Source organism: Passer domesticus, chromosome 8 (assembly GCF_036417665.1).
Source record: "Passer domesticus isolate bPasDom1 chromosome 8, bPasDom1.hap1, whole genome shotgun sequence".
Lineage (NCBI taxonomy): Eukaryota > Metazoa > Chordata > Aves > Passeriformes > Passeridae > Passer > Passer domesticus.
In genome coordinates, this window is record NC_087481.1 from 49492775 (window position 1) to 49520679 (window position 27905).

Consider the following 27905-nt stretch of genomic DNA (forward strand, 5'->3'; position numbering starts at 1 on the left):
ATCACTAAGGCTCCATCATCTCTTTAGACCATCCCAAGACATGAAGCTCCCACTATGAACCAGATTTTTGCAGTAGCTGAGAGAGAAGCCTAGGAACACCATGTGCCAGCACCATTTCAGATGGCTCCTCACTGCATCAGTTTCTAGAGATGAGGTAAATTGTGGCATGCAGCAAGTATTTCATGGCTCAAAGCTTCAGCTAGGAGCTGCCCACCTGTGCTCTGGTTTGGTTCTTCCTCAAGAAGCTCCTCCAACTGCAGAGTGCAGCAGAGCTGTGCTGACACTGAGCTGCTCCTTCCCCCAAAGGGTGTTCAAGGAGGTCAAAGGCACCAGCTTTCAGAATGATAGAGGCACTACAAAGCACTGGTTTCTAGTCACCCAAAACCTCTCTTTTGATGTCCTTCATTTCTGTGAGCCCTGCCTTGCTGCCCTATACATTCTGATCAATTTATACAGGTATCTGAAATGCTGCTGCCCTGAGACACATGCAAAATTAACCTGAGACACATGAGCAAAATCAGCTGTGGCAGCAGGAAAGGAGTAGATGAGCAGCAGTTTAGAGAGTCCCTGAAGCAGCAAATTGCTGTCTGTTGAGCACTTTGTCCATGATGGATACCACAGCTTCATTAAGGAGCCACATGCTCCAGTCTTATTTCACAGCACAAACATCTTCTGCTTGAGCTCTAATTAACTCAGATCAGTCTGCAGTTCAAACAGCTGTGGTAAATAAGGTTGTGCTCAAGTTACTAGGCTTCTGCTGGCTACTGAGGCTTCCCCTCTCTTGTTAAATGCTTAATGCTGCCCAGCATTTTTTTCTTATTAAAATACTAGATGAGTAACCATTCAGATGATTTGGGATGTGTTACACAGCAAATACTTAAAAATCTCTAATGGCTCACCAAAACCTAACTGCTACTTCCTCATAAGCTCCAAATCCACATTTTACTCCTTCTGTTAATCCTCTCAAAGCAGTCCCCTGGAATAAGTTTGAAGGCATCGAACACATTATCTTACAATAGGTGACAAGCAGAGAGAAAAATGCTCTGATTTCTAGCTGTAGTCTGAGGTTTGGGTCCTCCTCTTGTGAGGAGAGGAGGATCCAACAGGCAGATTGCTATTGCACAGATGGTCTGAACACAAAGATAGATTGAGAAAGATCCACAAGTTATCCACTTGAAATCACAGTGAGCACAAAGCCCTCATGCTATTTACCCTTACTTAAGCCATTTCATCAGGGTCTCCCACAAGGGATTCTGCCTGATGTTGCTAGCCTTTCCTGGTGTTTCTCAGAGAGATACAAGCAAAGTTTTTCACAGAAGTGCTCCTGCTAAATGTGGGAATAACAAATCCAGAGCAGTCTCTCCTCTGTCCATGCATTCATCCTATGGCACAGAGCAAAGCTTCATTGCTTGTGGTCTCCAGGTTCATGAACATCACTGATGTGGTGCCTGCACCATGCTACACGCTTTTCACAAAGTTTCCTGTGCCTTCAAGCAATAACAGAGAATTTTGCAAGTCCTTTACTGGACAGCCAGTAAAACCAGGAATGTGGACAGAAAGTGATCCAGCTGCTTTCCTTTGTTTGCTAGGCAGGCAGCTTTGTTTCCTTTAATGTTTCCTTTCTTGATTATCCTACAATCAATGAAAGCAGTTTAGAGAACTGTAGAAACTATGCATAAAATTTTGCCCATCCCTAGAGATGTTATATTTTAGTTTTAGCAATACTAATATACCAAATGTAATTCAACAGCTGTCAGGCTTATTTTCAGTACAACTGGGCAGGGTTTAGAAAACCATGGTTGCAGAGACCTTGATCTGCAACTGGATCTTATGTACTAGGCACAGTTACTTACTTGGAGATAATATTTAATTAATCCTGCAAACATGAGATAGGTACTTCTCAAAATTATCTCCAAATTAGCCAATGTATCTTTATGATGGGAAATGTAATTTTCTTTACTATTTATCTCTGCCAAAGGCAATAGAGATGCATGCTCAGGAAGGAGAGCTGTCACTCAGCATTGTATGAGCACAAAAGACAAACCTTGCTCACTATACTTAACAAAAGACAAAGACAAAAGAATGAGGTCAGTATTCAAAGAACACAACTCTAACATAGAAAGCTCATTTATTAGACAAGCAGTTATTAGACCAATAAGACAACTTAATGAAGTGCTCTGTGTTGTGAGTGCACAATTGGTTTATAAATTATAAGGTCTGTAGTGAGTACAGGTTTTCTTCACCCTTTCCCACCTATTGAGCAATGTTGTACACATCTCCAATACTCTACAAAGGAACAAATAAGGGTGATAAATCCATTAATAAATCTGAGAAGAATTAACTCTATCCCAGCTGAAACCAGGACAATGTCATTTCCTATCCTGATCAGAATAGAGAGAGCAGGGCAAATTGAATTTTCTATTCTGCCTTCCCCCAATACCATTCTCCTGTCATCCACCTGGTTGTCACTTCAATGGGTGCTGTAGCTGTGTCAAGCAGAAAGAAAACATAGAAGACATTACGTTAAGCAACTCTAAAACAGTAATTCATCTACTTGGATGTTTGATTGTCCAGCTCCTTCTCACTGAAGAAGTGTTTGGAAAAGAGCTGCATTAGATGGGAGTAATTTAGTTTATTAAAGGAAATGAGCATTCAGAATCAGATCAGGAGTGAAATGCCAGCTTTCCTCCCTGATTACTAAAAGTGTTCAGAAAAGCACATATCTACATTAATGCCCACAGATTGTATTTTGCTGTGATTGTGTAATGGTGGTGAGGAATAAGCACTAACCTACATTCTTACAGTGGAATCAATAATGATGTGCAAAATTATCATAACAGCATTGCTACGAATATCTGGAACCTTCACAGCTCCTATGCAAGTTTACACAGTCCAGAGAAACTGTGGGTTATGGCACAGAAGAGGCTAATTTACATCAGGTAGAGTGCACAAGAATAAAAAAGCTTTTTCCTAGGAATACTGTCTGCATAAGCTCTACACTTCCATTAATTGCCCCTACAAGTATCTTAAAACACTTAAAATTGAAGTAGGACATGATGTTTTATAAGATCAAGGTGTTTTGTTCAAATGCCATTTATTTTTTTTTTAAAAACTCATAGGTCACTTTGAGGAAAAACCAAAAAGGGACTGAATTTTCCCCAACAGAAATTCTCCAAACATTTTCCTCAGAATGACATTTGGCAACACAAATTCATCCTCCCCTAGAGCTCCCAGCTATCTCATGCTTCAAGGCTTTTTTCCAATGACACTAGATAAGTGACATTTTAGTAAGGTCCAGCTGCCAGCACAGCCATAGGCTGAGCAGGTACTCCATAGCTCCAGGAGCTCTTGCAGTCAGCCAATAGTCATTTATAGGATTAAAGTAAAACTTAGGAAGTTATTGGGTTTTCCTTTATTTCCCCCATCATCCCGCAAAACAGGAATTTTAGCAGCACAGGAGATTTTTTTTAAAAAAAATATCAGATCACCCTCCAGTAACTTCTCTACAGACTCAGAAGCCCAAGATCAATGAAACAACAAAACACCCAGGCACAGCCAAACAACAGCTTTAGTAAACAGACTTAAGTAAAACCTCTGAACTGTAGAAATATGTCAAAAAGCATACAAGGAATTTTGCTTGTAAACATTTCAATCATACCACAGAAATCTACTCGAGAGTATCTTTATTGGAGTCCAAGTTCAACTAACATATGAGCTTAGTTCTGCACATTACTTTCCACAAGCCTGACACAGCCCATTAACCATCTAATACATTAGAAACAGTTTTCTTTTATCCAGCAAAAGCCACAATACATTTTTCTAGAAAGAAGTTTGTTCTGTACTCACTTTTAAACATACCAAAAGATTGAAAGAGCTCTGAGTAAAGTGGCAATTTTAGTACAGCCACTCAACACTACTACAACTAAAATTAAAAGCCCTTGACCGAAATTTTTGGTGCACTCACATGAAAGCAGAAACTTATGTTACTTTCAGTCTATGTTACTACTATTAATTTCATATCACTTCTTGTTGCTGGTCACAATTTCTACTTAGTAGCAAGGCCACAGTGTTAGTACAAGAAAAATGAGGCCCTGGGAGGCACAGCAAGTCCTCAGTAATGATCTTCTGGTGAGACACACCTGCCTTGGGTTTTGTATCGATATGCTCCTCACAAAGGTAATTCCAGAGCTTGTTTTTCTGTGAATTGTACAAGCTGTTTGCTGTCAGAACTGTCCCTTAATAAAATATAGGAAATATTCTAATGGTCAGACCAAATCTCTGGTATCTGCATAAGCCTCAGAAGCAACCACTCACTAACACCTTCATCCCAATCTCCAAGTCAGATGTGCAAAGACATTTGAATTTTTCAGTGGCATACTTGCCAGAGAAGTAAGCACTTGCAGGCATATGAAGTTTTGAACTGCCTCTGCATCTCATGTGGCAACAGCACCAAAGTGATTAAAAATCACATTCATAGACCCATGAGTGAAATATATGATCAAATGCCCAGAAAAATTCACTTGCAGTAGTCAGTCATTCTGACTCACATTGTCAGCTCTTTGAATTCCATTTACCTTGGTTTATAAACCAAAATTGCTTCACCAAAATTACTGCATTTAGAAGCTGACATTCTGATTAGGCCATGTGCTAGAAGCAAAAAATTAAATCCACCTTGGAATCAATGACTCTTCTCAATGTCCTTGCCACCATAGCTTGAATTCCAAAAGTATTTTGTTTCTAAGGGTACAGGTAAGTATTGTTAAGGATTTTCAGAGGAAAATTTGTATTCTTCATCTGTGCAGTACAAAATCTCACCTTTTAGATATTTTAGTCTTCCTAGAAAGTGGTTTGAATTATTACTGCAAAAAAATTGTGCCTTGTTCTCAAGTCTGATAAGTAAGTGATGTGTAAAGTGTAAGTAGAGACACAGTGTTGGCAAACAAGACAGTCTGTTAATTTTCACCTTTCTTTTTCACACACTAAATGATGCTGCCACTTCAGGGAGGAAACACTGAGCAGAATTATTACTAGGCAGGAACATTTTAACATAAGAGTTCACTTCAAATGGAGACTAGCACAAGTGTGGCTGCTGCTTTCAGCTGAAGGAGTGCTACAGTATTTCCTAGCTGTTTCCACTAGACATAGAGGAAATCAACATTAAGCTATGAGCATGCAAACTGCTGATAAAGTGGATTAACTTGTAAAAGGCTCATTTCTGCCAAATCCTGTTGCTTGTCACTCCTCATGTGTCTGTAAGCCTAGTCTCACCTTCAGAACTAACACTTCAGGTTTTTCCTCCCTGCAGCAAAGAGGAAGAGGACAAAAGTTTTGGCCTCATGTTATTAACTTCTTGCATCTATTACTGTGCCAACTACAGATTTATTCCTTGTCTTTTTACTGCAGTCTCAAAGCACACCACAGCTACTGAGAATACACCATTTTACCAAAACAACCACAGAACTGACTACATGGTTATAAATTGCAGGAACTAGAAACTAAATCCAGATGTCCTAGATTTTGCTTCTAATAATACCTCTGTTTTCCTTTACATCTGAGGGGGGTTTTTTATCTGATCATGACTAGTCCTGCAGTCTTACCACCTTCTCTTTAAAGCTCTCATATGTGAGAGAAGAGGTCCCAGGATCAGGCATATCCTTTAACAGTCCAGGGGTACTGCAAATATTCTTTCCAGAAACCTCAGGGCACAGGTTAGAGGCTAGAGTCAAGAAGAGCAATAGAGTTGAGGCAAGATAAACATTTTGGCATAAAGTCTCAACAGCTCAGCATCTTAAAGCTGCTGTACCTCACATCAACCAAGAAATTCAGCATGGGCTGACAGCTTCAAGTAACAGGATGAAACACTAAATACTTCATCTGCTTCCCTAAAAAGCTGCAGTAGGACTTTAAGTTGAAATTCTCCAGCTCCAAAAATATCCTTCAAGGCCCACACATCACATGCCTTCTGGGGACTACTGCTAGAATTAAGAACTTGAGCTCATGGTCAAAGGCACAAAATGTTCCAGACCTAGAGAAGGTGAAGAAAGTTCATGAGGCCTGAGCATATTCCACTTCAGAGCTCCAAAGTCAGCATGGAAAGTGAAGTCAGTGATCCTGATGCCACCTGCTCTTGTCACTTTTGAGACCTTTGATGCTCTGCAAATTAACCAGTTTTGTTCAAAAAAACTGACTTTTTTCTGCTGCTACAAGCTCATAATGCCTAAAAGGAATGTTCCCCCAAAACACTTCTGATGGCACAGACATTTCACAATTGTTTCCAGTTTGGGGGTAAAACTGATTGAAGAGATCCATTGCCATTTTCTTCCTGCAAAATCTGATGGGAAATTACTAATTCAGTGTTGCTCTGCCTCTGTTCCAGATAATATTCATGTGCCCCATATTTGGCACATCAAATAGTTACGTCTTCTGTAGCTGTGAACATTTGAACTGAGCGTGGACATGTGTGGCCAAAGTGAGGGGAAAAAAACCCCAAGGCTGCCAATCTTTAGCTCATTATTATTAGAACACTATGAAAATGAGTAGTGGAAGCCCCACAAGAGAGATGAGGCTTCTAAATTAAGGTACACTGATGCAGGGAACCCAAGGCTAACTCCAGCTGACCTGGAGCCAGAATGGGAAGCAGCAGCTCTGCAGCCTGTCACCAGCACACAGACATCCTCTCACCACTGCTAAAGAAGCAATTTGGCAGGCTACCTTCACCACGCATTTGTTATGATCTGCCACCTGCAGGTCATCCCTCCCTTCCATTTACGATGCCCTGATGCTCACTAGAAGTTTTCCTGGTCCTGAACAATACAGCTGCTACCAGGGCTTTGAGCTAAATTAGCTCTCTTTGCTCTATTCAGCCCTCACTGAGAGTCCTGCCAGCTGTGGAGATGGTAGTTGCTCCAAGACTATTGGTAGGGATGAGTTAAGTTTGAATCATTGAGGAAAAAATCTCCCTTGCATGCAGCAGAATAACGAAGTTGCACAGTTTTGAGTAGTTAACCATCATTTATTCTGTTTTTAATATCACAACTCATATCTCCTCTCCTAACACGCTCACAATTAATTTGGCCTCCACTGAAACACAATTCTCTTAAGGGTCCTCATTCCATCTCCTGACTTTCTTAGAATTAATCTTTATAAGAAAAGCATGAGCCCTTCTGACAAAAATTTTCCAAAGGGTGGTGATTTTGATTGCCAAGCTCCAGCTATCTCAAATTATTGATGTGTACATCACATGCTAAATATTGAAAATACCTCCTCCCAAATCCTCTCTAGTAAGCTTTCTACTGTCAATAAAATGAGAGTAGTGGGGCCCATGAGTCAAAACTGCATAGTAAAAAGATTCAGAAAGAAAGCTAGATCAAAACAAAGCTTACCATCCATAAAAACCTTTTAGGAAATGAATGAGCAGTCAACTAAACTGTGCTAGAACAAAATTCCAACAGTAAATACAGAAGGTATATGACAGAGAGGTCTCAGCTGCAGGAAAATAGCCTTGATAGGTTATTCCATTTTTGCTTTTATCACAGTCATCTTCAGGAGGGCTGACAGCTCTACAGTTCATCCACTCGCACAGTGCTTCAAACTTTTACCCACCTCAAAGATTCTAGGGGAAGGTTGGGCACCTTTTAAAGCCTTGACTTCAGGCAGCTTCCAACTAGACTGGAAACTTTTTAATATAGTCAGTATTCTTTTGTAATCAACATTGATCATTGTAATCAATACACGGATACATAGAAGCCTTTTGCGTATGGGAAGTTCATAGGAGCCACTTCAGCAGACAGAGAAAAGAAGGTTCTTTAACCAAGGTTAAAGAACACCACCCTGCTTCACAGCCCCATCACAGCTCTCAAATTATTTTCTTCCACCCATTCCTCCAGCAGTTCCTTAAGTCTTATAGGATACTTTATCTCCCCTGGTGAGTACTATTGATTTGCACTGGGGTGAAGATCATTTTAAACCCTCACAAACAAATCTTTAAAGAGCCTTGAAGACAGACTCCCCTTTTCTTCAGCATCTCTCTGGAGCCTCACGTATTTTAAATCCTGAAGGCACAACTCCCACCCCTGGAAGAGGGGGCAACATGACAATATGAACAGGCGCTGAAATCCTGATTTCCTCTTACTGTCCACTTTTACCTTATAATGAAGTCATACAAGAAACAAACTACTTAACTTGGGTCCAAGGACTTTCCCTAACAGTAGATTAAAGGTTTAGATCAAAGTTAGATTCATGGTTTTCCATAAACAGCAAGATTCTAGGAAGCAATTTGTGGTAATGACAAGCCTTTGGAAAGCCAGGGATTTAAAATCAAGATGAGATTTTGTTCAGTGAGAACATTGTCACTGTTCTCTGAGGAATAATTCCATTTCTAGGTCACCTGTGAGAAGCAGCTGGTGAACATCAGAAAAAAAAAGTTCCCTCAAAGCACTTTTGGGGTTCTCTTTATCCATTGGTTCTGAGAGAGTGGTCACAATCATCTTCCTGACATGTTCTTATAGCACAGTGGCTTCGACAATTGTGGCTTCCCAGGCACATTTCAAAGATCACAAAGATGACAAAACTAGAACACCCCTATGTCTACAACAGAGACTCTCAATTATCTGTAAACATTCATGGCACAATTCTGGTAATTAGTTTGAAAAACTGGTGACAACATAGCAGTAGATGTTCCAGGAAGAGATGTAGGGAGCCAGAAGTGCCAGATGGATTATTTTCTAGAAGTTATTTATTCAGCATACTATCACAGAAAATGCAGATAGAATGTAACACAATAGGACAGTGTAACAATTATTCTAAATCTCTGTGTAGTTTAGAAGAAATTACTTCCCTTTTGTAGCTTTACTGAGCCATCAGCATGCTTCTATAAGTGAAATATGGTAAAATTTACTTGCTACTTCTGTAGCAAATTCTATCTATTCTATTCTTTTCAGAACCAAGTAGAAAAAAGTTTCAGAACTTTAAGGCTTATTCAGTTCTCAGAATTTTCTTTAAGGGGTTAGAAAGAGAGATACATTATATTCTCATTCTATGTTCAGATTTAAAAAAGAAAATAAAAAACCCCTGGCCTTTACCTACTAAGCAAATGAGATGAGAAAGAGGTTTTACAGCCACATGATACATCCAAATCTACCAGTGAAAACTACATCAAATTCATCATTTCCCAAAATAAATGGATATTTTTAATCCAGTGTAGTGCCTTGTACCTCCAGACAGAACTCCTGGAGCAAATTTTCCACTTCAAAGAGAGAAAAGCAGTACTAGACACCAGTGCCTTTGAAGCATCATAGTCCTAATATAAAGGAAACTCTTTTTATAAGGGAGGTAGATCAAAAGAATTTGGTCATGTAAGTAATTCATTTGGTCATTCATACACTGAGCACATCCAGAAGGTCAGTATAAGCAAGTGAAGTCCTACCCTGCAGTTTGAGTGGTCTAACACTGCACATTGTCAGTAAGAGTCTCTGGAGTTGTGCTCCAGTCATTGCAAATGCAGTGCTGTGTCTTATGTAAATGGCCAGATGGCAGTGGTACCCTCAGCTTCATCAACTGTCCAAGAGCACTGCTAAACCAGGTGTAGGGACACGACACCACTGTTGTAGTTATATCACTCACTTTGTTAATATCGGTCCTCTTTGAAATAGCTTTGAGATTCTGTAGGCTATGTCCAGCCTGCAATATCTGAAATTATGTTGGTATTAAAATTCAGGCCAATCACCAGTTTCCAGGAGCATGGCAATGCAGGGTGGTGACATTCAAGGTACCAAATACTTGCAAAAGAAAATAATGCAAAATCATGATTGATTTTAAGCAACAACTAGCATTATTCCTCCCTCCCCCAAGGTGCTACAATACATTTTTAAGGGCCTAGGAACAAAACAAAGTTTTTGAAAACAGCAAAGTGGAAGCTTCAAGTACTTTATGGTGGATTAGGTGATATACCTTGGGATAACAGTAAAAGATTACATCAATAATTCCTTTTAGTGTGGTTTAAATCTACGTCAATCTCCTGCCTTGATTTATCTTTACACAAAAGAATAAAATTTCCTTATTTGTGCTGAACAGATCCCTAGTTACTAATTTCAGAAGGAATTCCACCACAACAGAACTGAATCCCAGACTGCTGCCACTGGAAGCCCACACAACCCAGCTCCGTGCATGCTGACTCTTACAGCAGCAAGAGCTGCTACAGAGCCCTTTAGGATTCAGCTCCTCTTCCTGTGTTAATTTGATAGTTATCTAAATTAAATAACTAATCCAGATTCTTTCCGTGATCTATGGAAATATAAAACACATCTTGAGGGAAATTTTTTCCACTCCAAGTCTGTCTGGAGGTCAATGGTCTCCATTGACTACAGAGAGAGCTTGGGCACCATGTCCAAATAAAGTAGGCCTCAACATTTGAAGGTTCTTGATGTTTCATTAGTCATGTAATTATGTTAAAACTAGTTTTATCATCCAGTGTGAAAGTAGGTTTTTTTGGCATACAAAGGCAATGTGTATAAGAACAATTTAATTCATACAGCTTTAGTTGGTACATTAACAATAAATATCCAAAGGGGGGGGGAAAAATCTCCCAACTCTAAAAAAGGTAAAATGTTATTATACTTTAAAAATCATATGTTCATGTCTCTGAAGGTTGACATTAGATTGCTTCCCTACAGTTTTCCTATTTGCATCCTGCTAATGAGAAATTGTATGCCATTTCTTTTGCTGGGCTTCTAATGAACCCGATTTGTTTCAGTCTGCAGCCTCAATACAATTTTATCCCAAACACTGAATGTCAAGTGCCACTCCCATCCCTCACCTGTGTTCCTAAAAACCTAGTCAACTCATCCTCTGGGAGAAAGGAAAATGCTAACAACCAAAATTACAAATACTTCATTGTCTTATTACAATATGCTTATTTACATAAATGCCCTCTATTCTTCTTATTGGATCAGCCTGGCAAAAACAGAATTTGCATTTAAATAGTATGACTATAATTGACATCAAGTACCTGCACTTATTTTCATACTCTTATATCCACATATAAGAGGTAGAGAAAAGCTTTTTCTACTCAGAGAACAAAAGATGAGGATGAGATAATAAGCAGAGCAATTTCTCAAATTATATTTTTCAAATTCTCCATGGACCCTGTACTTTCCCCCTTTATAAAAGTGTGATAATGGAAAAAGCAGCAGAGAAAAATCAGACTTGAGCTAGTCAAGGAGAAATTGAATCAGCTTGGATGACGTAACAAAAAAAGAGCCATTTTTAGATAGCATCTGAGTAGAAACATCCCAGGCAAAAGAGCTAGTAAATGGAGAACACCAGCCATTGCTTTTGTTTGTGGGGTTTGCATTTATCTTTCTAATCAGGACAACTATCAAATCATACACTGGAAAGCAGAAGTCCAAAGTAAAAAGGTTTTATTATCAGTCTGGAAGGAAAGGTTGTCTTTTCAGAACTCAAAAGAAAAGCTGCAGAAAAGTCCTTGGAAATTCCTTCAGTACCACTCTGCTGCAGGAAGGGAACTGGATTGCACCTCAGAGATGAGGTGGGAGAAGTGGTGGACAGTGGGACAGACAGCGGGACAGTGGCCATGGAGTGAGAAGTGGAGAAGGAAAAGACTAAATACCACCAGCTACAAGAGCTGGGACAGGATCATAGAACAAACTATTACCTTTAGGCAGTAATGCCCCCTCTGAACAGCAGCTGACTGGAGATGAACAGCCCACTACCTGAAACCACCCCATAGACACACACAGCAATTAGAAACTGCTTTCTCATCTCAGAAGGAAGCCCCAAACCAGAATGAATTATTGAAAGCTTCATTTCCTGAAGTTCTGGAATACAACACAATCATTGCTAGGATGAAGGAGTACAGTAATTATGGGGTACTGATTATGGTTTTATTGGGTGTTGTTGTTGACACTGTGGTTCTCTTCTACAGTGCATTTCTCCTCCATAAAGCCACAGAAGTGTGTCATTGCCACATGACAAAGCTCCTAAATGAAACATTTAAATGAGATGATTTGTTAAATCCAAGGAAGGGAAAAAAGTTGTAGCAACATTCAGAGGATAAAAGCTTGCAGCAGAGTTGTATGAACACAGCTGCACTGCCCCAGCTGGAGCAGCGTTCTCAAGGCAATGGCCAGACAGTAACAGAAAGCTCACACAGGACATCCCACTTCAGGCAGAGCCCCTTCCCCTAAAGATGTGATTATCCAGTGATGGGCTGCAAGGGTTTCACAAGAAAGGGAAGGGTTAGTTACTCCTAACTGCTCCTATTGTGACTCCAAATCAAACATTTCCCAAGTGTTTGGGGTGGAAAAGCAACCTCAGAGTAGAGAGCGTTCACAGAGGCTGACACAGACTGATGTTTATGGTCTTTACAAAACCCTCCTTTGTGTCAGCCTCACTGCCACCGTAGCACAGGTTTGCTGAGCTGAGTTAGTGTGATTTATTTGCTCAAATATTTTGTGGCTCGAGGACAGAAAAAGTCTCCATGACATTTAAATAGATCCAGCTCTCTCCCTGCAATATCAGCAGCATGTGTTTTGTGTTTGATTTCTCCTTTTTTTAAAATCTCAGTAATTAAGAGGAAAGAACATTTTTGGAAAAAGACAAGAAAAAATTCACAACTAAACCCGAGGCAGAAAAACATTTTTCCAAATATCCTCCAAAGCTAATATTTACGGGTTTTGCAAGGCATTTTTTAATTAATCAAATTCAGACAAATAAAATACTTGCAAGACTTAGCCCTCAAATTAACATCTTTCAGCTGCTTTGTCAAGCATTATTTTCTCCCAGCACACCAGGAGTATTTGCCTAGAGCACTTTGAAAGTTATATCAGTATCTCCCAAAAACCTCAGGCATTCCCAAATGACCAAGGATATAGAAATACCGATTTATTAACCTGATTTTCAGATTCTCAACTCTAAAATCTGGCATACAGGCATTATCTCAAGAATTTGCACAAAGGCATCGTTTGCCACACCAACCAATTTGAAGGGCTCTTTCCAATGCAACTGGGATAATTAATCTTATTCCTCATCAGAGGAAATAGCACCCAAGACTCCAGTAACAGTGTCTCAGACTTAAAGAGCAGTACAAAAAACTTAGTGGCAGAACACAATTAACTGAAATTTGAAGTCTAGTAAAATTACCAACATTTCCTTTTCCTTTTGTATGGGTGGCATCTATTGCAATCATCCCAAGATTTTTACCAAGAGTTTAAGCCAAAAGATTACATGCCACCTTAGCTCAAAAAAAGTTTGATGGGGTCTGGAAAACCATTTGCCTTGTTTCCCTACATTTTTGCAGAAAAATTTACTTGTCAGCTCTGACAAAAAAGATTTGGGGTTTTTTCTGCCAAAATATGTCATCCAGTTACAAGCTGAATTGTTACTTTTTCAGATCAATTCTTAATCTACAGACTAGTCTGACTAAAGTGATCCACTCAACTATTTGAGATTACAGGTAACAGAGTTTTCAGTCCCCACCACTGTAAATGAACCTTACAGGGGTCAAAAGTCAACACATGTATTCTAACAAGTTAATGTTTTTCACTTCTTCCAGTACAGGACTCAAGTTCTCTACAGACAGATTATTCTGTGCACTTGAGGACCTCTACATGACATCCTATTCTAGGCAGCAATCTGGTGCCCAAGTCACATCTCTGTGACCCATTTTTATCCCTGCACATCCTGACCTCCTTGTAAGGTGGGTTCTCACTCCTTTCATGCTGGAAGTGTCCCAAGAACTTTCAGACAAATGTTACTGAATTTCTCCACCCCAGGGATATCAGGACACTGCAAAGCTCCTGCTGCTCTGCTCGTCTCTTCTACAAGACATCAGTTTCAACCTGATGAAGATCAAACTCCAGCTTCCACTTGTAAATGCCACAGAAGTGAGTAGCTTTTGACCTGCTAAAGTAAGTCAGCTGAGGCACAACTAAATTTCATAGGGAAACTTTTTGCCAGACTTTATGACGCCATGGACTCTTGAATATGTATAGCTAAGGATTAAACAATTTTATCATGATATCTTATAGCACTTAATTCACTCTTTTCTCACTCTCCTTCCTTCTGCTTTCTTTTTGCATCCTTAATGTCTAAAAGGCATATTTAGTTCCCAGGGAGTAGCAGATTCTTAATGTTACTTTTGTTGCATTTACAAATCATCTTGTCATTTTTCTCCCTTCACCTTGCATATCACCATCAATTATCTTTTTTCTTGTATTCCACTAAGAAATTTCTGTTCTTTTGTTTCTCTTTTTTACTCTCCCACCCACTGCTTGTGTGTTTTGTTATCCCAGCATCTGTTTCTTCCTGATGCTGCTTCAGCGCAGTCTCACACATCAATGGCTTATTTTAGAACATTATTTTCATTTGGCTCTGTCATCACTGCAATATTCCATGAGGTTCTCACTAGGCATCCAGAAGTCCTGCTTAATTACTTGCCTTCAGCACTGCAAGCTGCTCACATGATCAGAAGCAGGAGCTCCAGAAGTCACAGGAAGAAGTAATTTTCTGACATTTTAGTTGAAATTTGAAGAACAGTAACATCTAGGACAGCTACGGAAGTGAGCTGTGCTGACTAACTCAGAGGCCATTTCACAAGCTCAGGAGAGTTTGCAGGATAAGGGTGATAATTATGTTTTGTACAGTTTTTCCTAATTTCTACTCCAGATATTTTTATCCTCTCTGACAATTTCTGCTGACTATATCCATACAGAAATAGCAGGCTAAAAGCTACTACAGGCTTCTCTCAAATTGCTACCTGCAAGCAAGAGACTACTTGGTTATTTCCCCCTTCCCCTTTTAAAGGGTCAGGAAGCAAAAGAATCCTCCTGCAAGCCTGGAGATCAGTCCCAGCTAAGCCAAGAGGAATGGAATTGGTGCAGATAGAATTAATTCATCTGCCAGTCTGCAATGCCATTTTCCACCTTAGAACGTCTGGAGAAGCCAGCACTATGGGGCAACATGGCAAAACCCTACAAAGATTATTTAGGAGCATCACGCCATCCCCCACAGAACCCAGTTTCCAAATAGATGCCTAAGGGGCAGAACTACATCCCTCAGCAAGGCAGCAGTGCATGTGCAGCAAGAGAAGCAGTGGTGACTGCCTCAGTCACTCTTTTACTGTACAGTTTGTCCCTGCCTGTGCCTAGCAGTGAATTTGTCATCCCACTCACCTGGCCCTTCATTCAGCACAATACCAAAGGACACAATTCTTGCTATTTTAAGGCCAAGTACAATGCCCATGATGGACTGCATCTGTACCTAGAAGAGCTATTGACGTAATCAGGGCTCGATAAGCCCTCCATGGAACACACAATGCTGATCAAACATCTGCACACACTCAGGTTTCTCTGGTTGTTCCCTAAACATCTAATTCACCAGGACCAATCAATTTTTCTCCCAGTAAAACCCAATCCCTGAGCCCACACTGCTCCTGACACTCCCAGCCTGAAGCACATTCTAAAGGCATTAATCTCTGCCTGTTGTCTTCCCTGCTGCCACTAACACCAGGGAAGAAATTAACTTTAGCAGACAGAGCAGCCAGGACAATTATTACTTCAGTCAGGGAAAGCAGAGTATTATGTTTTCCAACCCTATTATGAAGGAACTCTAAAGCCTTAGAAAAGTCATTATTGATGGACCTGAATAAGTTTGTAAATCTATTATAGTGCATATCACCTAGACAACTTGTTTTCTCAGATTCTGACTTGCATAATCAGTGAAAAACTGGGGCAGGGTGAGGGGATCTGGAGGGAGAAAAAGCCTTTTCTGCCTACTAATTAAATCATAAATAATAGCAGAGAACACAAGATATCCATTTCTGTATAGAATCAAATCCCCAGGGGCTGACTGCCTCCTTCACTAACCCATCAAACTTCATACAGGCAGAGCAGAGTTTCTCATTAACTGTTTTGAGTGTTCTGATGAAGGAAAAATCTTTGAAAACACTATATTTAAATGAAGCAGCATTAAAATTACTTGTTTTGATAATATTTGACTTAAAAAATTGTTTTAAAATATTTATTACAAGTTTCATGATTAATTTGCCCACAAAGAGAAATAACAGTCTTTCAAATCTGGTGATTTAATTATTCCATCCTACAAAATAAAGATTTTTTTAATAATACTGCCTTACCCCAGCTCATGATGGATATAGCAATTCAGGAGAGGTACCTGTTATACACACAAAGATAATAATTTAAAAAAAATCAAAAGAAATCTGAGGTTCCCCCCTGTGAGCATGGCTGTGACTAGAACTCAGTCCAGGGTTTGAGTGGCAGATAATATGACTTTTCCTTCCTATAGTTTGTTGGGAAAAAGTGACAGCTACTGAGCCTCACAAATTTCTCTTCGACAGGGCAGTGCATAAGACAATAACAATTCTCTACCCAGCTCAGAGAGAAGCATGCACTGCTGGTTTATCTTACTCCTTTACTTTTCTGTCTTTTCCTTTATTTCAGCAACTGATATAATACCACCTAAAATGAATTCAACACCAAATTTTATTGAGTCTCCCTGCTAAGGCATTTCCTCCTCACTCATTGCAAACTCCAACATCTCTCCACAAACAATTCTATTTTCAGGGGAGCAAGAAATGGGAGGGAGGGGGAAAAGAGGAGACAGGAAGAAGAGATGCTTGCAGTTGTCTCCAAAATCAATTTGAGCAGAGCTTCATCTGCTCTCTATTCTCACTGTGGTGCATCCCAAGCATCTCACTTAAACTGTAGCTAATGAGCAAAACCAACAAGCCCAGCCACAAGGCAGCACCTGCAGCAGAGCCCCTGCTGTGCTGTCAGGTGGCAGAGTTCAGCAGTCCCCATGGCCATCCTCACAGCTCCACAAGAAACCACAATCTCCCTTTCCAATTTATTTCTTGCCAGTCAAAGCCTAAGGCCTGCATTAAAATGCTGTGCTCCAGATTTACACACACAGGAAATCCCATCAACTCCAGAGGCAGCTGCTGCGCTTCAAGTTGAGTGAAAATAAGCATGGCAGCAGCTGACAACTGATTAGTCCATTCTCAGCTGGAAGAAAAGGGTCTCTGACCACACCAAGCTACTACACAAAACACAAAGACAGGTCAGCTAAGTGAAAAAAAAAGTGGGTTTGATAGGAAAAACTGATTCTGTCACTAAGGAATGGAGTTTTCCTGGTGACAAAGCATTGCCAAAGTGATCACAAGAGCTTGGTTCAAATCCTGGATGCATCTTCTCAACATAAGGGCATCTCCAAATCCTCATCATGGAAACTTCCTCAAAATGTACACAACTTTTCTTAGCCTGGCAATGTACACAACTTTTCTTAGCTTGGCTCTGATCTTGATGAGTCTGGATGGAACACCAAAACACAGCAGGAAATATTGCCCTAGTACAGAAGCAGCCCAAAATTTCACTAAATTACAACTAAAGGGTGATTCCACAGCAACATGGAAACCAATAGGCTTCAATATTTATTTATAAACAAATAATGTTTAAGAAGTTCATATTTCTTCTCATTATTGGAGTACTAAATGTACATCAAGACACTGCTACAAACATAATGCATGCAGCCACATCTCCTGCTTTTACCAACAAGTTTCCTATTTGAAACCCATAGGAACTCAGTCCAAAAGCCCACAAGAAAACATTTTATAACAACGTGTAAGAACCACCTAGGCCTTCCTTGGAATCAGAACACTTCAGAGTAGTCAGAAGTAAACCAGATTAGAAACTCAAGCCCTGTGCTGGGCCTAGAAACAAGTAGTATTTATCAGAAAAAAAAAATATCCCTGAATATTTATGTCTCCAGGATAGACGATGAAAGGAAAAAGCTTCCTACTTATTTTCTCTACCTTGATTTAAAAGGTCTTAGACAATCAGGCTCCACCTGAAGTGGCCTGTTACTTGTCATTTCCATCAGGTTACACATATCCTCAACCTAGCATTGCTGATGACAATTCTGCTCTGCCACTCAGAAGAAAAGCCAAAAGCACCAAAATAACCAGGCATTCTATAAATGTCAAAAAGTGCTCTAGTTTAGAAAGAGAGCAAGTATTCAGATGTGGTCCACAATTCTCTGCCCCAATAGCAATTTTACTAAGGATGGAAAACAGCAGAAATATTTTTCTCCTATGAAATAGGAAACCAAGTAACAGAAATAACTTCTTAAAAACATGCATTTACATTTCTTCAACTTTTTAGCTTTCCTCAGAATCCCACCAGTAGTTCAAGGAAAGAACTGTCTGTTCCTACAGTGAGCTACACTGCTGAGTGAGACCAAAACACACCTAAAGCGCTCTGGAGCACCGACTCAAGCATGTTCTGCTTACTCCTCCTGGAGGAGGGAAGTGTGCTTGCCTACCTTGTGGCTGATAATAAAGAACTTTGCAGATTTCTGCAGTGAGCTGCTGCTTGCACAGAAGAGGAAAAGAATGGAGGGAAGAGCTCATGGCCCAGGACACTCCTGTGGCTCTTTCTGGGCTGGGGCAGGAGCCTGGGGAGGCAGACAGCAGCCTGGGTGAACAAGAGGAGCAGAACAAGGGAGCAGATGGAGGCCTTGGAAGCTGGAAAACGAGCACGCAGCGTGTGCAAAGTAGAAATCACTGGGCTGCAGGACAGAGGAGCAAGAATGCTGCAGCAGCAGAGCCAAAGGCAGGTCCTTCAACGTGCTGAGAGAGCAGTGCCACTCACCACAGAAACAGGCAAACCCTAAGGAGCAAGACACAGATGTCTCCAGGAGTGTTATAGCACTGCACAGCACTGCCTTAACACAAGAACTTTTTGTCAGCTCACACAACAAGATAGATTTCTTGTTCTTATTTTAAGAGAGTCTGCTGTACCAGACCCAACTCAATTTTTCCCCAGACAGTTTCTTTACCTTCAAAACTGACATGTCTTAATCAAAAAACACCTTGCATCAGTATCACTTTTGTTTTTTCCAGAACTTTCTGTGCAAACATATGTCAGTCTCCATGTCTCCAGCCCGGGGAATGGGGATGTGTTCTCCCAAACCTGGCCCAAGGCCTGGCCACAGTTTTACTTATTTTTCTGTGTCTGACAGCTCCAGTTAAATAGCAGTCTTATGCCAGGAAAATGGAAGGAACCTGGGAAGAAACTCAGCTTCCGTGACCTCTGCTCTACAGACTCCCAGGATATTCCATGATGAAAAGAAATACTCTTCTACTACAGTTTTACTCAATAGCTACATTAGCAGGCTACTACCTTTACAGAATAACGGCCTCAGGACTTGGATGCTCTGTCTAGCTTCCAACTCCGTAGTTTTCGTCATGACAGGATGAGGGTTTAAAAAAAAGTTTGTATTTAATAAACAAATTAATTTGACCTAACAAGCTACGGACTATTCAGGTTTAGGGTGTGAGATAAACATACTTTTTTCAAGAAGGAATAAGTTACCAAGGGTCCCTAGAAATTATGTCAAGAGGATTTTACTGATTAATATAGAAAGAAATCATTCCCAGCTCAGGAAATTCTCTGGGCTGAAAAACAGAGAGAGGGACACTCAAGGCAATTCCTTCCTCTTCCCTAAGCATTCACTGAGACCTTTTCAGGATGCAGTGCTAGAGGGACCCTTAAAACTGCCATTACTGATCAGAGCCTGGCATGACAGATCCAATGCAGCTCAGAGAAATTAACTTAAGTTTTTCCACTTGAAAAGTCCTGTAACATGGACAAAAATAAATGCCACCTTAGAAGTTGACACTAGTGATAAGCTTGCAGAAATAAGCTTTCTTTCCCGTGGCATTTTGTGTTAAAAGCTAAGGGGCCCCATGATTGGGGGATTTCAGTGAAGCCAAAAAAAGCCACAGTCCTTTCTCTCCACTGGTCACCTGCAGAGCCCTACTGCTCAGAGAGCTGAAAGTGAGGGCTCTCCATGGAGTGGAATTTCACACACAGACACCCTCAGTCCTGCCCTCCCTTCCATACAACAACCCCTCCTTTGGATTCAAGGCTGCCAGGCTGGGCAATCACAGGTCCAGGATGAACACAGCCTGGCTGGGATCAGAACCAGCCTGGTGACCTCAGGAGGAGACAAGAAACCCAGAGCCTTTCTCCAGACAAAGGAATCTCAGCAGCCCAGTGCCCTCATTTGAAACCCACGAGGATGAGCCAAGCAACTCTCCCTAGGAATTCCTGCAAACTGAAGGGGGTTCTTGTCTCAAGAAGGGTGGGAGACCTAAGAGTGCATCTTGGGGTTGTAAAAAACTTGCTATGGAGCATTCAGGTGGATGACTCCAAAAATCTACCCAGAGGGAAGAAGATACAAGCAACTGAGCTATGAAAAGATTTAGGAGGGAAATTCATGTCTTATTAGATATCAGAGAGTCATAGAAAAGAACCCCAGGCTGCTCTGGGATCAGCAGAGCTCACCTTCGGCTCTATCAGTAGGAAAATTCTAGCAGAAAACAGTCTAAAATTTTGCCTGGAAAGTAGTAATATTGGAGAGAGAAAATAAAAGCGTCAAGTGTCACAGCCTGACCTAAAACACTGAGGGCATGAAAATATTTGTTTCGTAGAAGAACTATTATATACTTTAGTCAAGGTTTTCAGAGTTATTTATCCCAAATCCCTTCTTTACATGTACTCAATAAATAATTAAGTCTCAGTACTGTGTGGAAAAATGCAGGAGCTTTACAATTATTTCTAGACCAAAATGGTAGCTGTGGATATGAATGCAATGTTTCAGCACTGAGTTTAATATCAGCAGGCAGGAGAGTAATTAGTTAATGGGCATGCAGAGTTTTACTAAAAGGATGAAAGCATTAATTATTGTTTCTTATATTTTAAATTGCTCTAATAGCCAGACTCCTCCCAGAGTACATCTAGAGATTTATTTCTATTCAGGTATTGTTTTATACATTGAAATTCAGGCTTGAAATTAGATGTTGCCCAGGGAATTGGTAATTACTATTATTCCTAATTTTTTTCTTGAGAAGTAAATCCCATACCCTAAAGAAGTAACTCACAAAAGGCATTAATGATTCTGCACTACAGTTGTCAGCGAATACACAAATTTGGCTAATTCAGCAGTGATTTTCAGTGCAAGGTTTTATTAAAATGTCCCTGACCACTACATAAGTATAAACATTGTGCTTATTGCAAACAACAGGAATTTTCTTTTGGTGCCAGCAATTTACAGGGTTGAACAAATTCAGAGAAAGGTTACTCAAAAATTTAGTTCCATGCAGGGACAGAGCACACAGACTGGCAGCACAGCTTCAGACGTGTCACAGAGTGACAACAAGGGAGTTGTATGCTTTTCAAGGTCAGAAGCCATTTTCTGTTTGGGAATTTTTCACCAACATGTAAAAGCTGTCAATATACATGTAGCAGAAATTAAATGGTGACAATCCAGGGCCAGCAGGAAGTGGTTGTTCCAGAGAAACAAAAGCAGGAAACTCTCCCATGAGGTGTGATGGCTTCACATCACTTTATGCAAAAGCAGAGCTGTTGGTATTCAGGTTTTGGAGTTATTCTAAATATCATCATGTCCACCTTGTTGGGACAGTATGCTGAGCCTCGGGGTCATTTGTCAGGAGCAGGGCTGTTCTTCTCATCCAACAGCATCTTACAGCTCACAGGCAGAGCTCACTCCAAGCTCTGAGCTTCCACAGCAGAGGCTGAGCCCAGCACCCCCAGGAGCTCTGCTGCTGACACAGCAAGAGCTGGTGCCCAGAAAGAGCTGGAGCCAAAGGCAAAGCTCTGCCCCTCACCAGAGCCACTGCTACCACAAGGCACTTCCCAGAGAGGAGCCTGAGGTGCACCACCCCCTGCCAAGCAAAGGGATTTTTCTGGGAACAGCCCAGGTGACCCCTGCCAGGAAATTCAAGCTCCCCCTCTGGCCCCAGCTGACCTTCTACAAGGAAAACAATGCTGATCTCCAGAACCATAGCTGCATTTGGAGTACAAACTGTTTTCCATGGCATAGCTGCAGCATTCAAAGGGGGAAGCTACAACAGTTATGCTTATTATCCAGCTGCCAGAAAAAAGTATTCCCACCAGCAGAGCAAGAAAGGAGTTGGTCAAAACAAGGTACTACATCCATTATTTACACTTTGCATCACCACCAGTCTTATTAGTACATATATACAAACTGAAGGACTTTTTTATCCTCTTTCAGAGCTTATTAAGTATTCCCTACACTATTTCTCACATGAATCTAGTAAGGTATATAAACAGATACTGATTCACACTTGATGAAGACTTCACCATTGTTATCTATTTTTTTGTTTGTACTAATTAAAATACTGTATGCAGATAATGCCAACACTAAATGACAGCAGATTGAAAGCATCTAAGCAATTCATCATGTCACTAAAATATGCAGGCATGTTTCTCAGCACTAGAACATCTCCTTTCTAATTTAGAGGTGAATTAGGCACTGCTGCAAGTTTGCGACTCAAAGATAATTGCAAGACGCTTTTCCTGGCTTCTTGTGCTTTCAATTTGTGATTACTGCAAGAAGTTTAATAGCAGCTGTAATTCTCTGTGCCGCCCCAGAAGTCCCCAGGGGGCAGGCCACAATGCCAGTTTCTCAGAAGTAACCCATTACACTTGCTTACTAAAGATCAGAATGTAAAATAAATTTGAAATAGAATGTAATTAAGAACTCCCTTGCCAAGAACCATTTCCCTTCAGGACATTATTCAGAAAGTCTGAGTGTTTTGATGAAAACAAGCAAAGACCAATCCCCTGGCCAAGTAGCAAGGGCTACCTCTCATGACAATTGCTTTCTTAAACATTAAGAAGCTCTATCAGCTGTCCACTCACTGTAGGCTAGGCTGAAACATGATGTTTTCCAAGTTGCTTGATGTTGAATCACATTGCTTAGCTCACAAGAGACAAGTACCTAAACTCCCCATGAAGTAGGTTAAAATAAGGAAAGACAAATAGGCTTTTCAGAACATAGTCCATTGGCCAATTTCTCATACTGAAGGCTAGAAAAAAAATGAAAGGGTTTGGTTTTTTTCCCAGGTTCTACCTGTAGTGCTAAATAGACTTCAGCAGGTGTTTCCAGTCACTTCAGGAGGCAAAAGGAAAAAAAACAAATCCTCTATTCAATGACATGATTGAGACCAGTTAGAGAACAGCAGAAGCAAGACTGCAAGCAAGATACTGGTACTGTGCTGTTGAACATCTGTAACAACCAGGATCAAAACACAGCTGACATAACTTCATCGTATTTCAATTAAAGCCAACAAGCAACTTCATCCAAACCAAGGTAGTCAGTGTGAGAAAATTCTACCACAATTCCCACAGCCCAGACTCAGAAGTTCCTATTGCAACCCTGTAGTGAACACCCAGACCACAAGTCTTAATGACAATTAAATGTGGGGAGCATACCCACACAACACCTGAACATGGCCCACACTGAATCCCTTCAGCTTTGAGGCAAGCCAGCACAAAAAGTGTTGGAAGTGCCTGGGAAGGGATCTGTCCTCCCTGCCTGTACACCCTACTGAGACAAATTGGGCAGGACCCAGTGCTGCAACCAGACACATCCCAACTGTTCCAGTGATGGTCATCTCTCCTCAGACTCAGAGCTGCATTGTCAGGAATAGTCCAAGTATTTTAGACATCATCCCTGACCTTCACAACAAAATTCCATGCACTCAGTGCTGCAAAGTATTAGGACAGAATTCCTGATCACCTTCCAAAAAGTACTTCACTGACCCCTCATCTTGTTCCTTCCCACAGAGGCACCAGACTAGCTAGCCTGAAGTTCTTTAATTTCTTTAAAGTATATAACTCCCCTAAACACACAGTAAGGTTTTGTCATACATTAAAAACCACATGCCCCAGGGCCCTGCCATCAGAGTATCTCAATAACAATAGATCACTTGTGAATCACATGAAAGAGACTAAAAAATGAACAAGCAAAAGCTACTCTCAAAGTCAAGGCAAACAAATTTTTAGGGCATGAAAACAACAAAAGGGAAGGCAGAGTCCCCAGCAGAGGACTACAACAGAATCTGTATCAAACACCCCATCAGTGCAGGCAGATCACGAACGTCACTGCCAGCACCACACACTGCCTCAGCTCTAATCAAACCCCCTGAAGCATACTTCTATTCAAGCAGATTTTGCATCTCCTCAAAACACAATCAACTGCAAGAAATCTTAAGGGTCCCAAAGATACACAAATGTGAACCATAAATCTGAAACTTGATGTTGCATAAGAGTAATTCCAGATGAGAAACAGAATAGCACAGACTCAAAAAAATTAAAAAAAAAAAAGAAAATTAATAGGGCAGGCTGATTTAAAATAAAACAAAAATGTTACAGAGCACAATGACTTATTTTCATGTTTCTTCAGCCTAGCAGGTCAGAGCAGAACTCTCATGAGTCACTTCATGGTCTTTGTCTGACAGGGTACATGATGCATCCTTAGCACCTTTTACAAAGGGAAAGAAATCCATAATAGTTCTCCTGCAAAGGGCTCCAACAGCTTGCAGGCAACTGTCACATTTGCTTTCAGTATGGACATCTCCCACAATGAAAATGTCTGTTCAAGATAAAAATAATCCTACACAGCAATGCTGCACCTTGGAATTCACAAAGAACAGAAGGAACTGACATTTCTTACCACCAAAGCAATAAAGCCAATGTGGGTGTTAGTATTGTCTCAGTCAGACTTGCAAGGTTTTGCTTGTCTTTGGGATGGCCTGAATGCCTGCAGGAATACATAGCACCCTAAGGAGATTTTTTTTGTTGGGTTGTTTTTTTTTTTGTGAGCACTGAGGACAGTTTTGAAACACTGGAGTTTAACAATGAATAGCTGAACATGCCTGAGCAGAATTTGTGCCCAGAATTCCACACCCCCTTTGGGGCACTCATTTGAACCTAGCAGTCCAAGAAGCACGCGCAGGGTGGATACCAGTAAGTCACCATAATGTTGGGGCTTGAGCTGTCTAAACACATTAGAACAGAGACTCACTGTTGAACCAAGAGCCAACACTGCATTTGGAGATACTTTTGCAGATTATGTCTTCTCCCTGTTCAGCCAGGCCTCATGGGTCACCACCAGTAAGTTTTTCATATGCCAGCTGGTGCCTTACATTCCTTAGAGGAGGCTCCTTGAAATACTTCAGGATGCTTTAACCTATATTTTAAGAGTAAGATATGAAGTATTCCACTAGAAAGAACAAAAAAAAAAAAACTTCCATTCCTCCCTCTTGTGAAAGGGTATGAAGATGATCAGGTGGAAGCAGCTGCACAGATGCCACGTAGATAAACCAGAATAGGTACAGACACAGTGCAGGACAAAGGGGGAGAGCAGCAGCAAGATCCTTTACAGAGACCTGGGAAGAAATGTCCCCCAGCAGCTCTGCAAGCCCCTCTTGATCATATGTAAACATCTGCCAAGCTTCCTGTGCAGGTCTAACAGCCACACCCACAGACATTCACTTCTGCATGCAGCACACTTGTTTATTGCTACTGCTGAGCATTTACCTGTTTGCTCAGCTTCTCAAAGCTGGGTTGCTGAATAAGGTCTTCATCCAGTGAAAGACCATTATTCACACAACAGTGTTTATTAGAAACCAAAGCAATGTGTTATTCATACACTTATTCCATTCAGTCGACCTCACCCTTCCAACACCTCATTTTTCCTACTTAGTCTAGCACAGCATTTTCCTGAAACTGGGCATAAGGCTGAGATTTTTGATTTATTTTTTGAGGCCACTCTCTATGTGCTAGACTAAAGCAGCCTTACCACATATACACACACAAAAAAAGTCTTATTTCCCTCCACTCTCACTGCATCATCCTTCAGCTCTGAGGAAGACCCACTCCCTGCTGAGTAATAGACTCTATTTATCACCACCTGCAGAGAGCACTGCATCAGGATTTGGCTCTGTGTTGCAGCAACCCTCAGTCTGCTCTGAAGGTTACAGAGGAGTGCAAATGCATGTACTGTACCCGCTCTTTAACACATCACCTTTCATCTGTAAATTGTCTGAAAATTCAAATTGGACCAATATGAAAGATGCCTATTACCTTGTCCTAAACTAAAATTTGGGTACAAGTCTTGGCTCCTCATATTTCAGTTAAACAAAAACCTCTGGCTGCTACAATAACCAGCACACCAATAAGACAGATTGTTTAGTTGGTTCTTTGTTCAGAAACACATTGACAAGAAAGCAAAGTGTCCTTTAACATACAAGAGAGAAAACCAATTAACAGCACAAAATACAAAATTTGTACCTCTGTTACACTACAGACTTTCTATTACTAAATTGCTTAATTAGTGATGGACAATCTGTACTAAATGAATTCTACCTCCTTGAAAGGAAGTTTGATACATCCTTTGCTCATCATGTCCTACAAAGCTTAACTTAATTTGTTTTACAGCCCTTACTCTGAAACTAGAGTCAGTTTCAGCCTGCCAAATTCAGGAAACAGTATATGACACAAGGAACTGTGTTAATCTCCAGGTCAGAATTCATCCTATATCTTCCAAGCAAAGGTTTCAATCATAATTGGTACAAATTTAGCAGATGCACCAAAATATCCAAAGCTTACACCTCTGGATAAAGCTTCTGCAGTTCCAGGCACAGAGAAGAAAAGGATGTGGGAGAGCAAGAAGTTCCTATGACATCCCTGCCATGTACTTTGCAGATAAACAATTTTATTCATTAATTTTATTAAAAAATCCAACACTTCTTTCCAGAACCACCCTCCTAAGAGGAGGAATCAAAACAGTTAATCCTGCATGACAGCCTGCACAGTTTTGGGTAAAGCACATGATCTCCTCCAAAGTTCCACTTCACTAAGACTCAGAACTACTTCAGAGATTTTTAGTATAAACATTCTTACTAGAATTAGTTTGGCTTTTTGGTTTTTTGGTGGTTTTTTTGGGTTTTTTTTCTCCCAGAGAAAAGCCTTGAGTCACTGCAGGTTTTAATCATTATTTTGGAACTGTGCAGAGAGGTAGGCAGTAATGTAACAAGAAAATGCTTGCATTAAATAGACCATGAAGAGCACCTGGAGACAAATAGATTTTAGTTACAGAATCCCTTCCACATTAAGAAACAAACAAAAGAGAGTGCTCCAAATCTCTGCCACATTTGCCTAGAACCCTGTTACAGGCATCAACATCGCCTGCAAGAGGATTAGCCTCCAGTAAATGTGATCTAAAGCAAGTACCACACCTTCTGCAGAAGTTATTGTTTTAAGGAAAGGAGTGAACTGGATCCCCTGTATGCAGCAGGGTAGGAAGCCTACACCCGTATCTGGGGTTCTGCTGATTACTATTTTGACACCAAATAAAGAGCTCCCAGACCAACCCTTTAATAGAATCCCATAGCAAGATCTAGTACCCAATTTTCCTCAGCACTAATGATGAAATAGCTGTAGTTCAACACTAGCAACTAACCAAGGAAGAGTATTTTATATACGTACATACATGATATTCAACCAAACAGCTTCAATGTTTTCAGAAATCAGCAGACACTAAGAGTAGTCAGAACTATAATACACTTACATACCTAATCTTCAGACACATGACCACTTCAGCCAGCTTCCAGATTTTTCTTCTCTTGCCCCAGCAGGATCTTGAAAATACCTTTAACATTACCTAAAGGCACCTTCCTCCCACAAAGATCCATAGAGAAAACACAACCACCCTCAACTTAGTTTCTTCCTTCAGGTTTTCTCTTCTTCAGTGAACTGGCTAATTAAGCCAGCAACTCAGCTTCACCTGGAGAAGATGGAGAAGGTCTCATATTGCAGGTGGGAGCAATTACATAAATCATGTAACATTGGTAAAACATGAGTCTTTTTACACAACTGAGGAAAAAATGTATTGGAAGGTGATCTTAGTAGAAAAGGACTGTGTCAGCCATTGCTAAAATCTGTAGCACTTCAGGTGCATGGATGTGCCCTTCCTAAGAG

The 27905-nt window shown here is 40.6% G+C and overlaps 1 long non-coding RNA gene across 1 annotated transcript in view; it reads right to left on the reverse strand.

The window, feature by feature from the left end:
* LOC135306806 (uncharacterized) overlaps nucleotides 1-27683 on the reverse strand; it is a 127849-nt gene extending 100166 nt beyond the window's left edge. The window contains exon 1 of the long non-coding RNA XR_010367577.1: nucleotides 27500-27683. This is a non-coding gene — a long non-coding RNA (uncharacterized LOC135306806). The remainder of the gene's footprint in view (nucleotides 1-27499) is intronic.
* Between the last annotated feature and the right edge of the window lie 222 nt (nucleotides 27684-27905).